The sequence below is a fragment of the Perna viridis genome, chromosome 12 (genome assembly GCF_037379345.1).
Source record: "Perna viridis isolate PV_CMFRI_1.1 ecotype Kerala chromosome 12, ASM3737934v1, whole genome shotgun sequence".
Lineage (NCBI taxonomy): Eukaryota > Metazoa > Mollusca > Bivalvia > Mytilida > Mytilidae > Perna > Perna viridis.
Window position 1 is genome coordinate 7526948 of NC_142456.1, and position 10155 is coordinate 7537102.

Consider the following 10155-nt stretch of genomic DNA (forward strand, 5'->3'; position numbering starts at 1 on the left):
TTATATAACAATCTTTTTAAAAAAAAGGCTCAATTCTTTTAAATTAAGATTTCGATTGATTAAATACTGTTCACATTTCAATGGAATACCCAATATACCCAATGAGAATAGTTTTTCATACTATATCAGGGATATAATACTTAAGTATTTTTTTCAGATCACTTATATGTTTTACCACAACTACAGTCTTGTAAAAAACGATATCTAACATAGATAGTCTATCTAAATGTACGTTGTTACTTCCTATTAAATTACGTCAAATTAAGGAGGCATAATTCTTGAAATCAGTGATATTTATGACTGTATCGTATTTTAATTCACCAAAGCATATGAAGCACTCATTTATAACAGAATGAAATCAATCCAAGTAAGTAACATGAGATAAATGTAAAGTAATTTACACAGGCGTACCAATAATTTGTTAGACTTATGCCCGTAAACATAGGTCTTCTTTCTTAATGCACCATTACTAGGATATTTATGGTTTAATCGCTTCAATTAAGTCCAGCGGTAAATACGGCTTGATAATATGAAATAATGCATAGGTTAACCGAATGACGTTTCCCTTTGGTGAATGTGTGATTTAAACCGTGCATCTAGGTAGTGAACATAAGTACATATTATACGAGGCAATCTCCTGTCGAATGAGACCCAAACACAAATCGAAAATCTACAAACCAGACACATTTTTCAGTCCTTTCATATCAATTCAAATGTATTGGAACCGGAATAAATTGGAAAATTCTACACTCCAATAAATGTAAGGTATGGACAGGTAACACTGCATTTTGTTTTTAGGAATACAACATGTACTTACATTCACTGCAGCTTTATCTGGTGCCCTTGGAAGTAAAGATGTTGGGAGCAATACTGGCGTATGGTGTTGGGTCGACTTTTCAGCCATGAATGCCAATCTTTGGATGTTTTTGCCGGGAAAGAATGGGAGATTCTTACGTATTTTATTACCACTGTACTGTATGTCACTATAAAAATACGGAAATACTTCCAGGTAGAACATTCCATTATTCGTAGTTTTACATTTAATGTCAAATTTCAAGCATTTTAAACTTAGCGGTTAGGTCATGCATAGAATCCCAAAATACATTAATTAAGATAAAATAATACATAAATTAACTGTGGATTCTGTTGACTTCGGTGTAGACAAAAACAGGGCCCACCTTATAAACTGTAAATACACTGTTTGATTCTGCAAAAAAGTACCATTCATCTTGTGATCACCAATAATGTTGGACCCAGTATTTGTTTAGTTAGTTACTTGAAGGTCATGTTGTAATTCTTAGATGGAAAGGGTTGCCATAACTCCAAAAGTCAAGCTTCATTTTGATTTATGCAATCTTAAAATAGAACTTTAACTCGCCTTAACTCAAGTTCTTTTTCCCAATAATCATATGCCACCGTATGACGAGGACGTCATCGCCAAGAGAATGTTTTTTCTCCTCAACATAACCACTCCTTATTACAATTAATAGCCTTGAATATTTGTTATACTTAAGTAGTCAATAAGGAGCTAATACAAAGATCCATTTTGTTAGCTTTTAGGAGTACGACAAGTCACATGCAATTATAATTGGAGTCAGATTTCGAATGAACTACGAACAGAGGACGAACTTTTCTGTTTTACATGTCTCATTTTATACTGTCTAAGTGTATGGGCATGACAAGATTTTGTAAAGTTTTGTAGCGAGAACTCATCATTGGAAACTTCATTATTCTATTTATAGTCTTATGGTGATAGTGCGCAGGAATTTTGGAACTGCATTCTATTTTGTGTGTTGTGATAAAATCGTGTGCAGTTGCCTATGGAATTGTTTGTGGCCATGTAAAAAAATCCAGACGGGTCGAAACGTTCAACATGATCCAAATCGAGATATCATACCCCTCCTCCATGGCCAATATCTACATAATGGTAACTGCTATTCATAATATATATTGTACATACCTATCCAATTACAAATGTTTAACGTTTACTTATGTGTTAGTATATACATCTGCTTTGTATCAGTTATATTTCGTGTTGTGAGGTTATGGTTATTATCATAATTTGATTGACCGGTCTGAAAATTCTATTTTAGAACAATGAATTTCTAATATTACAAAATCATTTTTTTTAATATTAGAAAAGATTTTTTAATATTAGAAATTCCTTTTGTAATATTAAAAAAATCATTTTCTAACATTACAAATTTTTGATTTAGTAATATTATAAAATATCACACATTTTGTTATATTACAAATTGAATTTATAATATTAGAAAAGAATTTGTAATATTAGAAAATCAGTCACGTTTTTGATATTACAAAATGATTTTCTAATATTAAAAAATCGTCATTGAATACGACAAATCCATTTTCTAATATTAGAAAATCAATTTCTAATATTCAAAAATGATTTTTTTAATATTAGAAATTCAATTGAATTTTTAATATTAAAAAAAATGTTTATTTAATATTAAAAAAGTGTTTTGTGATATGATATAAGAAATCTAATTTGTAATATTAGAAAATGAATTGGTAATATTAGAAAATGAATTGGTAATATTAGAAAATGAATTTGTAATATTAAAAAAGGCATATTTTAATATTAGAAAATGCTTATTTTTGTCCACTTTGGCTTGCCATAATAAAGTATATATGAGATTACTTATGCCAGGAAACACACACACACACACATACAATCAATGGAAATTTTACGACTGTCATGAAAAGTCAAAATTCATAATTGCGTATAGCAATTTTATGAAATAAAAGAACAACAAATTCTGCCTTAGGTTTTTTTTAATTTTTTTTAGTTAAAGATAAATTTCAGGAAATATATGCAAAATATAGATTCGAATGTAAAAAAAACATGGAAGGTTACTTTGATGAGTGTAGAATTTGGCGATTTGAGGCAAAATTGTGTACGTAAATTTGACGTTTGTAATTATTGCAGATGCATTGTTTAAAGGTCCTAAGCCCAGAATAAATATATTGTAGAGATTGATTTAATTATTTTGGTACTTTCAAGCAGAAAATACGCCAAAATTAGAACCCCACAAATCTATTCAGTATGAAGTTACCTAAGAAGTTGCGAACGCTAACCTCAACATAAAAAGTAGCGTTAAACTGAAACATTTTTCGTTCGTTTGCAACACCTGAATTATTTGCGTTAGTATTTAGAATTTTAAATTTTCAATGAGAAAATTCTCTGTGCAACGAGTTAAATTGACGAATTGTAGATTATTTTGCATAATGGTTTTAATAGTGTAATTCAGTAAAGTGCTCATTAGTGGACATATAGGCTTCCTTTGTGTATATATGGGAATTGTTTCTTTTGAAAGAAAGAGTGCAATGTTCAAAGTGATGGCAATATCGCAATGTATTGAAGTATTTTATTTCGAGTGCGTCTCATTGACGCATGTTGTTCCCTTATCACATGCCCTAGCACCCCGCCTTCTTGGAGGAACCCTGCCGGGCACCTCTCCTTTTCGAACCCTGGCTGGCACCTCTCCTTTTCAAAGTGTCTGGATCCTACCCTGTACATATATAAAAGTAATACATCCTAATTAAATTATTACTAATTAACAATCTAAACTATTTTATGATATCATCAATGAAATCACAGATGTATCTTACAGCAACGGAATAAACTATAGCCATCTTATTTTTATCAGTCGGTTTTTGAAACGAGACCTTCCTTTTTGCTCATAGTATTTACCATTCACAATAAATGCACCAGATGGGAATGTATTTCGCCAATCACCAGTTCCATTGTTTTGTAAATGATAAGGTGTGTCCAAAACAAAAAGTAATTAAACTCACGGTTATCAGCTAACACGGCAACGCAATTTCCAATTAAAGTTGATACGCCATTTTCGGACATAATCTCATTTTCCTCAGAGTATGTCTCCCCTTGGTTTCATTCATTCTCAATTTATAACGACACCCTAAATATTAGAAATTCTTGCATCTTACATGGTTATACATTTTTCACACTCGTTACATGGAAGTTCAGAGATTGATAAGATTTCACTTAATTCTTTGGTAGGAAGCCATTTATGTGGTGAATTTTCCGATTGTCAGTAAAGGTTTGTATTCCGCAGTAATCGGTTGTATTGAAATACATGCAACATGTCTGAAAATTCTCTGTTTGTAAATCCCACCTTTTGGAATTTTCAGATTGCATTCTGAACGTGTGAATAGATCTATGGGAGACTTAATTTCCCATGTTTGTCTTAAAACCGCTAGATCTGCTTGTCTTTTTTTTCCTTAAAAATCCGCCAGCTGCATCTTACAGCCTTTTTGCATGCGACGCGTTCATAATAATTTCGTGAAAAAGTTATATATTTTAATTAATTACACCGCCATACAGTTTTTACTCTTATACTAACAACTACAGCCATCCATAAATTCAATCATATGGTCCACTTGTAACGATATGGCATTTAAGTATTCAGATATTATAAGGTTTAAACATGTGTTACAGGGTCTATCATGTTGTAAATCATCGCCAATAACAATAAATTGTTTCGTAATAGTTTCAGTTTCTCATGACTGGTCATACTCTAAAACAGCAGCGCGGTGAAGTATAAAAACATGAATTGAAATTTCAGTTTTTTTAAAATATGACGAGTGAAATTTATATTTATAAATACATCCATGGTTTTCCATAAATCATGAACCTCAACTACTGCATTATCGAGTAAATTAAATAACTTGGTGTGTTTTTATACTGTCTATTTTGCAATTTTGCTCTGAATTGGTGGGATGGAAATTGTTTGACACTATTAAGAAGCTTCAGTTTTTCTCTCTACCAATTGAAACTTTCTTCTTGTTTAACCGCCTTTTAAATCTATAGAGACGTATTCTTATCTTGTTCAACTGTCATGAATTTCGCCGATTTTAGCATTTTCCAACGGTAACAAATTTAGATGGTCAATAAAGCATTCCGTCCATTCCCAATTCAGACATTTTAAATTTTTGATTTCATGCTCCCCAATACAGGTATTACATAGTGTTGAAGCGATAAGTTCTTGTAAATGCTCATAAACAGGATATTATAAACTATCTCCTTCACTTAATGATTGTTCTCTTATGACCGAGGTCCAAAAGTTCATATATGTTTTAAATAATATTTTCGTTTCGACGCAAATTCTACAACAAGTGCAACGGTCCTTTTTACGCATAGGAATGACATAAAAAGGTTTCAATGATTCATCTTAAAGTCTAAAAAATGCTTCCATTTAGCTTCCTTCGATGATCTGAATCATATGGCTTACATAAACTTTTGGGCCTGTTCGTTGCCTTTTTATGTCATTTTTATTCCAAGTCACTCTCAAAATCTCAGGTGACAACCAAAAGTGGGTAACATCTTTTGTTATACTGTCACTTCATTTCTTTCTACTTAAATGATTGTAACAGGATTTATCTGATTTTAAAATAGAAGTTCGTATTCTTTGTTCCCCGAAAGGTCGTGACGGTATTATTCCGAATGTTTTTGGCTAACGGTACAATAAAATTCTATTTTTTTACCTTATGAGCGTGAACCAATTCTTTAATGTTTGAACTTGCTGTTTTCTCCGGTGATTTTGGACTCGGACTGTCATGGTTTCCACAGTGAAGTTTGAAAAATCTTGGACAACCATGTTCCATTTAATGGGAGAATCAGGAAGACATTCATTTACTTTTTTCATCTTTTTACATTTTTCCATCCTATTCCTATAAACTATATTTCTGAAAAAAATTAAAACCAAATAATGAGGATAATTTTTTCTCTAATTTCGCTGGAGTGTTTTGGTATTTTTTAACAACTGTATTTCAAAACAAATAAAAAGAAAAAAAGTAATAAGAAAGGAAGAAAAGGAAAGATCATGACATCAAAATTAGTAAGAATTTAGAAATTGTTAATTTGCATTGGACAAACAAACTTTGTGTTGTTCCTCTAAATTGTGATCGTTTTTTTAAAACGTATGCATGAACGAGATCTGTATTAAAAAGTATTTTTGAAGTATGTTCTTTTTTTTCAAAATAAAACTCCTAAAACTAAAAGAATGATAAAAATATACAAGAAAAGCGTATTTTGATTTTTTTTATTTTTAGTCTTTGTTTTGTCTGTATTTGTCTTGAAACGTAGCTATGCGGCGTCAAATGTTGAAGTTTTTTTTTAAATTATAAATTAATGTTAAATCTTTTTTTCGTAGACCAACAAAAAAAAAAAAAAAAAAAAAAAAAAATAGGAAAAAAAAAAAAAAAAGAAAAACCGAAATACTTTTTGGTCAAACCGAGATAAGATTTAAACTCATTTCCTACTTATTGCTTTAACTTTAATAGTCACTTCCAGTTTTCAGCCTTATCCCGGTAGCTCCAATTGTAAGCAGTTTTTTCTTATTGAGAATTGTGACGGTATTCCATTAGCTCCATTACCGCCACAATTGCATTTTTCTCTTCCCCAAGGTTCCAAATGATGTCAAGTGGAATATTCACGAAAAATTTTCGCGGAAATTTGAGAAATACTTTTGTGATTGCAATATATTATTTTATGTCGAAGTCAAAATTTTCGTTATTTTTATAAATATTATATTTTCTTTCTATCATTTTACAAAAGTTCAATTATGAAAACCATTCAATGGCGAATATATAATAGGGGCACCAATTTTAAAGAAAGCTATGATTTTATCACGGAACGCAACATTGTGTGTAACGTCTATACGGTATCCATAACCAAAAGTCGCTTTTTTCAACAAAACTTTATTTTCAAACGGTAAATGAAAGTAAATTGAAAAGAGATACAATTTATACCGACAAACTGATCTTAAAATGACAAACTAAATAGTTGACCACATTCTGTTGATGTCAATAAATTAGCTATAATTCATATTTTTTCTCAAATGTATTTGTTTCTTGTTCGACTTCTTTTCGTTTTCATAAGAGACTGAATTTCTTCAGAATCTCATTAAGACTAAAATATAAAAGATCTTAAATCCTTTAATATTACATACAGATATATTGATGATATATTGTCTATTTACAATCCTTCGTTTGGTAAATATTCTTTCAATATATCCACCAAAGTTTGAGACACAGAAATAACGTCTACAGCATCTTTTTGGACCTATATATGACAGTAGTCATCCCAGTATTAAGAGTAATCAAGGGAACCAAGGTTAAAGCGGTAATCAAAAGAATGTAATCCAGGGACAAAGACCAGACATGGAAAACAGACATACACAACAAAGAACATAAAGTAACTAAAATCATTCATTCAAAATAACAAAAGCAAATGAGCAACTCGGACTGCACTAAAAAACTGGAAGCATGGATCTGGTGCACCGGTAGGGTAAGCGTCCTCTTTTTTTCTAGAAACGCCCGCCGAAATGCTCATAAAAAGTCAAGTTCGGGATAGACAAACGAAGAAATGAAAACTGTGACCCGTTGAATAAATCAGTTTTCACGATGCAGATGGATACACCATAACGATCCATGAGTTCATGATGACGACCTTAAAACTAAGATTTATGATAAAAAAGACGACTTTATTTTTATAATTATAAATTGCCCTGACCTAATGCAGCAATATACCTTCATCTCCAGTATATGGCGTTCGTATTTCAAAATTCATCCCCTACGCTAAAGCAAGTACTAATTACTCCGATTTCATTGAAAGCGATAAATATCAGGGACACAGACTCCTGAATAATGGGTATGTGATAATGCGTCTCAAATAGTATCTTACCAGATTCTTTTTCAGATTATACTCAGCTTTTTCTAAAACTGAGTAATGATTGATTTTTGTAAACTATTCTTTGTGCTGATGTGACCACTGATTTACCAATTATGACACTATAGAATGCAAATGCTATTTGATCACTACCGGTATATTCCCACCACAATAGAAGAGGAGAGATTAGGTGTGTAAAACCTAGATCTTACCAACATTTTTGTTTGAAATGCCTACACAAAGGCAGGACCATTGCCGTACCAATTACTTCGTTGGTGTAATATGTATTTTGTCAGATTTAATTTGGACCTGACTAGATTATTGATCAAATTAGTGTTCAGTAATTTTATTGCTATCCTTATTCATTGATTATGGTTTACGTCCTATGTCAGATATTTAATGCATTCCACGAAGAGAACGATTGACCAATCGAATACACTTTGCTTGGTACTAGTCCGACACGTTGAGTCGATTCTTGTAATTTTTTGTTCTAGCTCACAGAAGCGACAGCTTTCCACCCGGACACATTATTCTGACTTCGCGGCGATAACTTGCCACACTACCCCCTTAAATACAGCGTGCTAGGCACAGAAGCAGTCCATGCTCCCAGTTTTTAGTGGAGTCCGAGTTGCTCATTTACTTTTGTTACTTTGTATATATGATTTCAGTTACTTTATGTTCTTTGTTGTGTATGTCTGTTTTCCATGTCTGGTCTTGGTCCCTGGATTACATTCTTTTGATTACCGCTATAACCTTGGTTCCCTTGATTACTCTTCCAATTCTTAATTCTTTTGTTTGACTCGGCCGGGGATGGAACCCATGACTTTCCGCACCCGAGGCGAGCACGAAAAGCTGAGAACAACGAGGCGGGTCAAATTTCTTGATTAAATGAAACATATTAACAATCTGACAAAACGTTAATATTGAAAGTTTTCTTGTACTTTAATATCATTTCATATAAGAGAAGAATAATCTATGACTTAGAGAGCATATTTTGTACTCGACAATGAATATATTAAATGTTTCAAAGGATGCACCTTTACAATACTCCATGAAGGCGAACTTTATTTCGACATCATCATTTTAGTTTTGATTTCATTTTAAAGTAAATCAGAGATTTTGATAGTTGAGAAAACCTTGAGGTCATGTTATTGGATATGAACCATCCCACTGCTAACACTTCGGTATTTTTTCTGATATTTAATTGAGCAGTCCCATCTTAATTTCTTACCAACCGCTCTATTGGGGTAAGTCTTTAAATGTATGTTATCTGTTTGCATACCTCATATCTGGAAGACAGGTTTAATTTGCCCGTTATAATGGCAAACAGACAATTTTTGTTCAAGTTAATTTAAGCGAAATTAATCGTTTCATTTTTTTAAGGTGAAATTAACGTTAATAGAGAAGATTAACGCGAATTTGACGTTGAAACTTAACATGAAATTAACGATAATTTAACGTGAATTTCAAGTCAAAGACATGTTAAGTGTCAATTTCACGTTAAAACATTAAAATGATTTTTAACTTAAATAAATATGAATTAAACGTGAACAAAAATAGCCTGTGTGTGGAGAATGGGTGCATACCTAATTACATGTATAACCGAATCGCCATATTGAAGGAAAAAAATCAAGGAATTACCGGTCGAAAATGTAATTTACATGAAAGTAGGTGATAGAAAAATTTCATACAAGTTATCAATATATTGTTTGAATGTACTTTGACGTCATTATATGTCATTAAAAGCGTCCAGTATTGCGTTCACATCTTTTCGTGCATATAAATATTTAACGAAAATGATAATATAAATTATACATTTAATGACGAACAAGTCCTTCTGAAAGTTAGACAAAATGGATAAGTCTGAAAAATGCAAGTCAGAACCCGCCGATCTGACAATATGATTCTTTTTACAACTTTTTTTGTGTGTCAGAGCACATGTACTTTATTTTGTATAATATGATAGCTACTTTTAATGACTACTTACGTGTAAATGAAAAACTAAGAAGTTTGGTTTTTTTTTTTAAATAAGAAAGAAATGGAAACAAACCTTTTAGCTTTTTCATTGGACAACATTATGATTAAAATGCTGATAACATCAGAATTCCGTATCATCAACTGTTCACATATCGACATCTTGATATAGATAGAAGCTGCCGTAGGTCATGGTTCCACTCGAAACGTCTTTAAACGAATAAATGTAATAATGTTGGATATACCCAAAATGTACCCAATGCGAATTTAGCTCATTGAGTTACACAGAAGGCCTAATTGGTAGTCAAAACAGATTAATTCGGGGACGTCAAAACAACAGTTTAAGTAACATAAACAATGAAATGCCGTTGATTCGTAAAAAGAAATCACTTGACCTTCGAGCTCCGTGGCATATTTTTACGAATCAATGGTATTTCATTGTATCTCTATTACATATATTGAGTCAG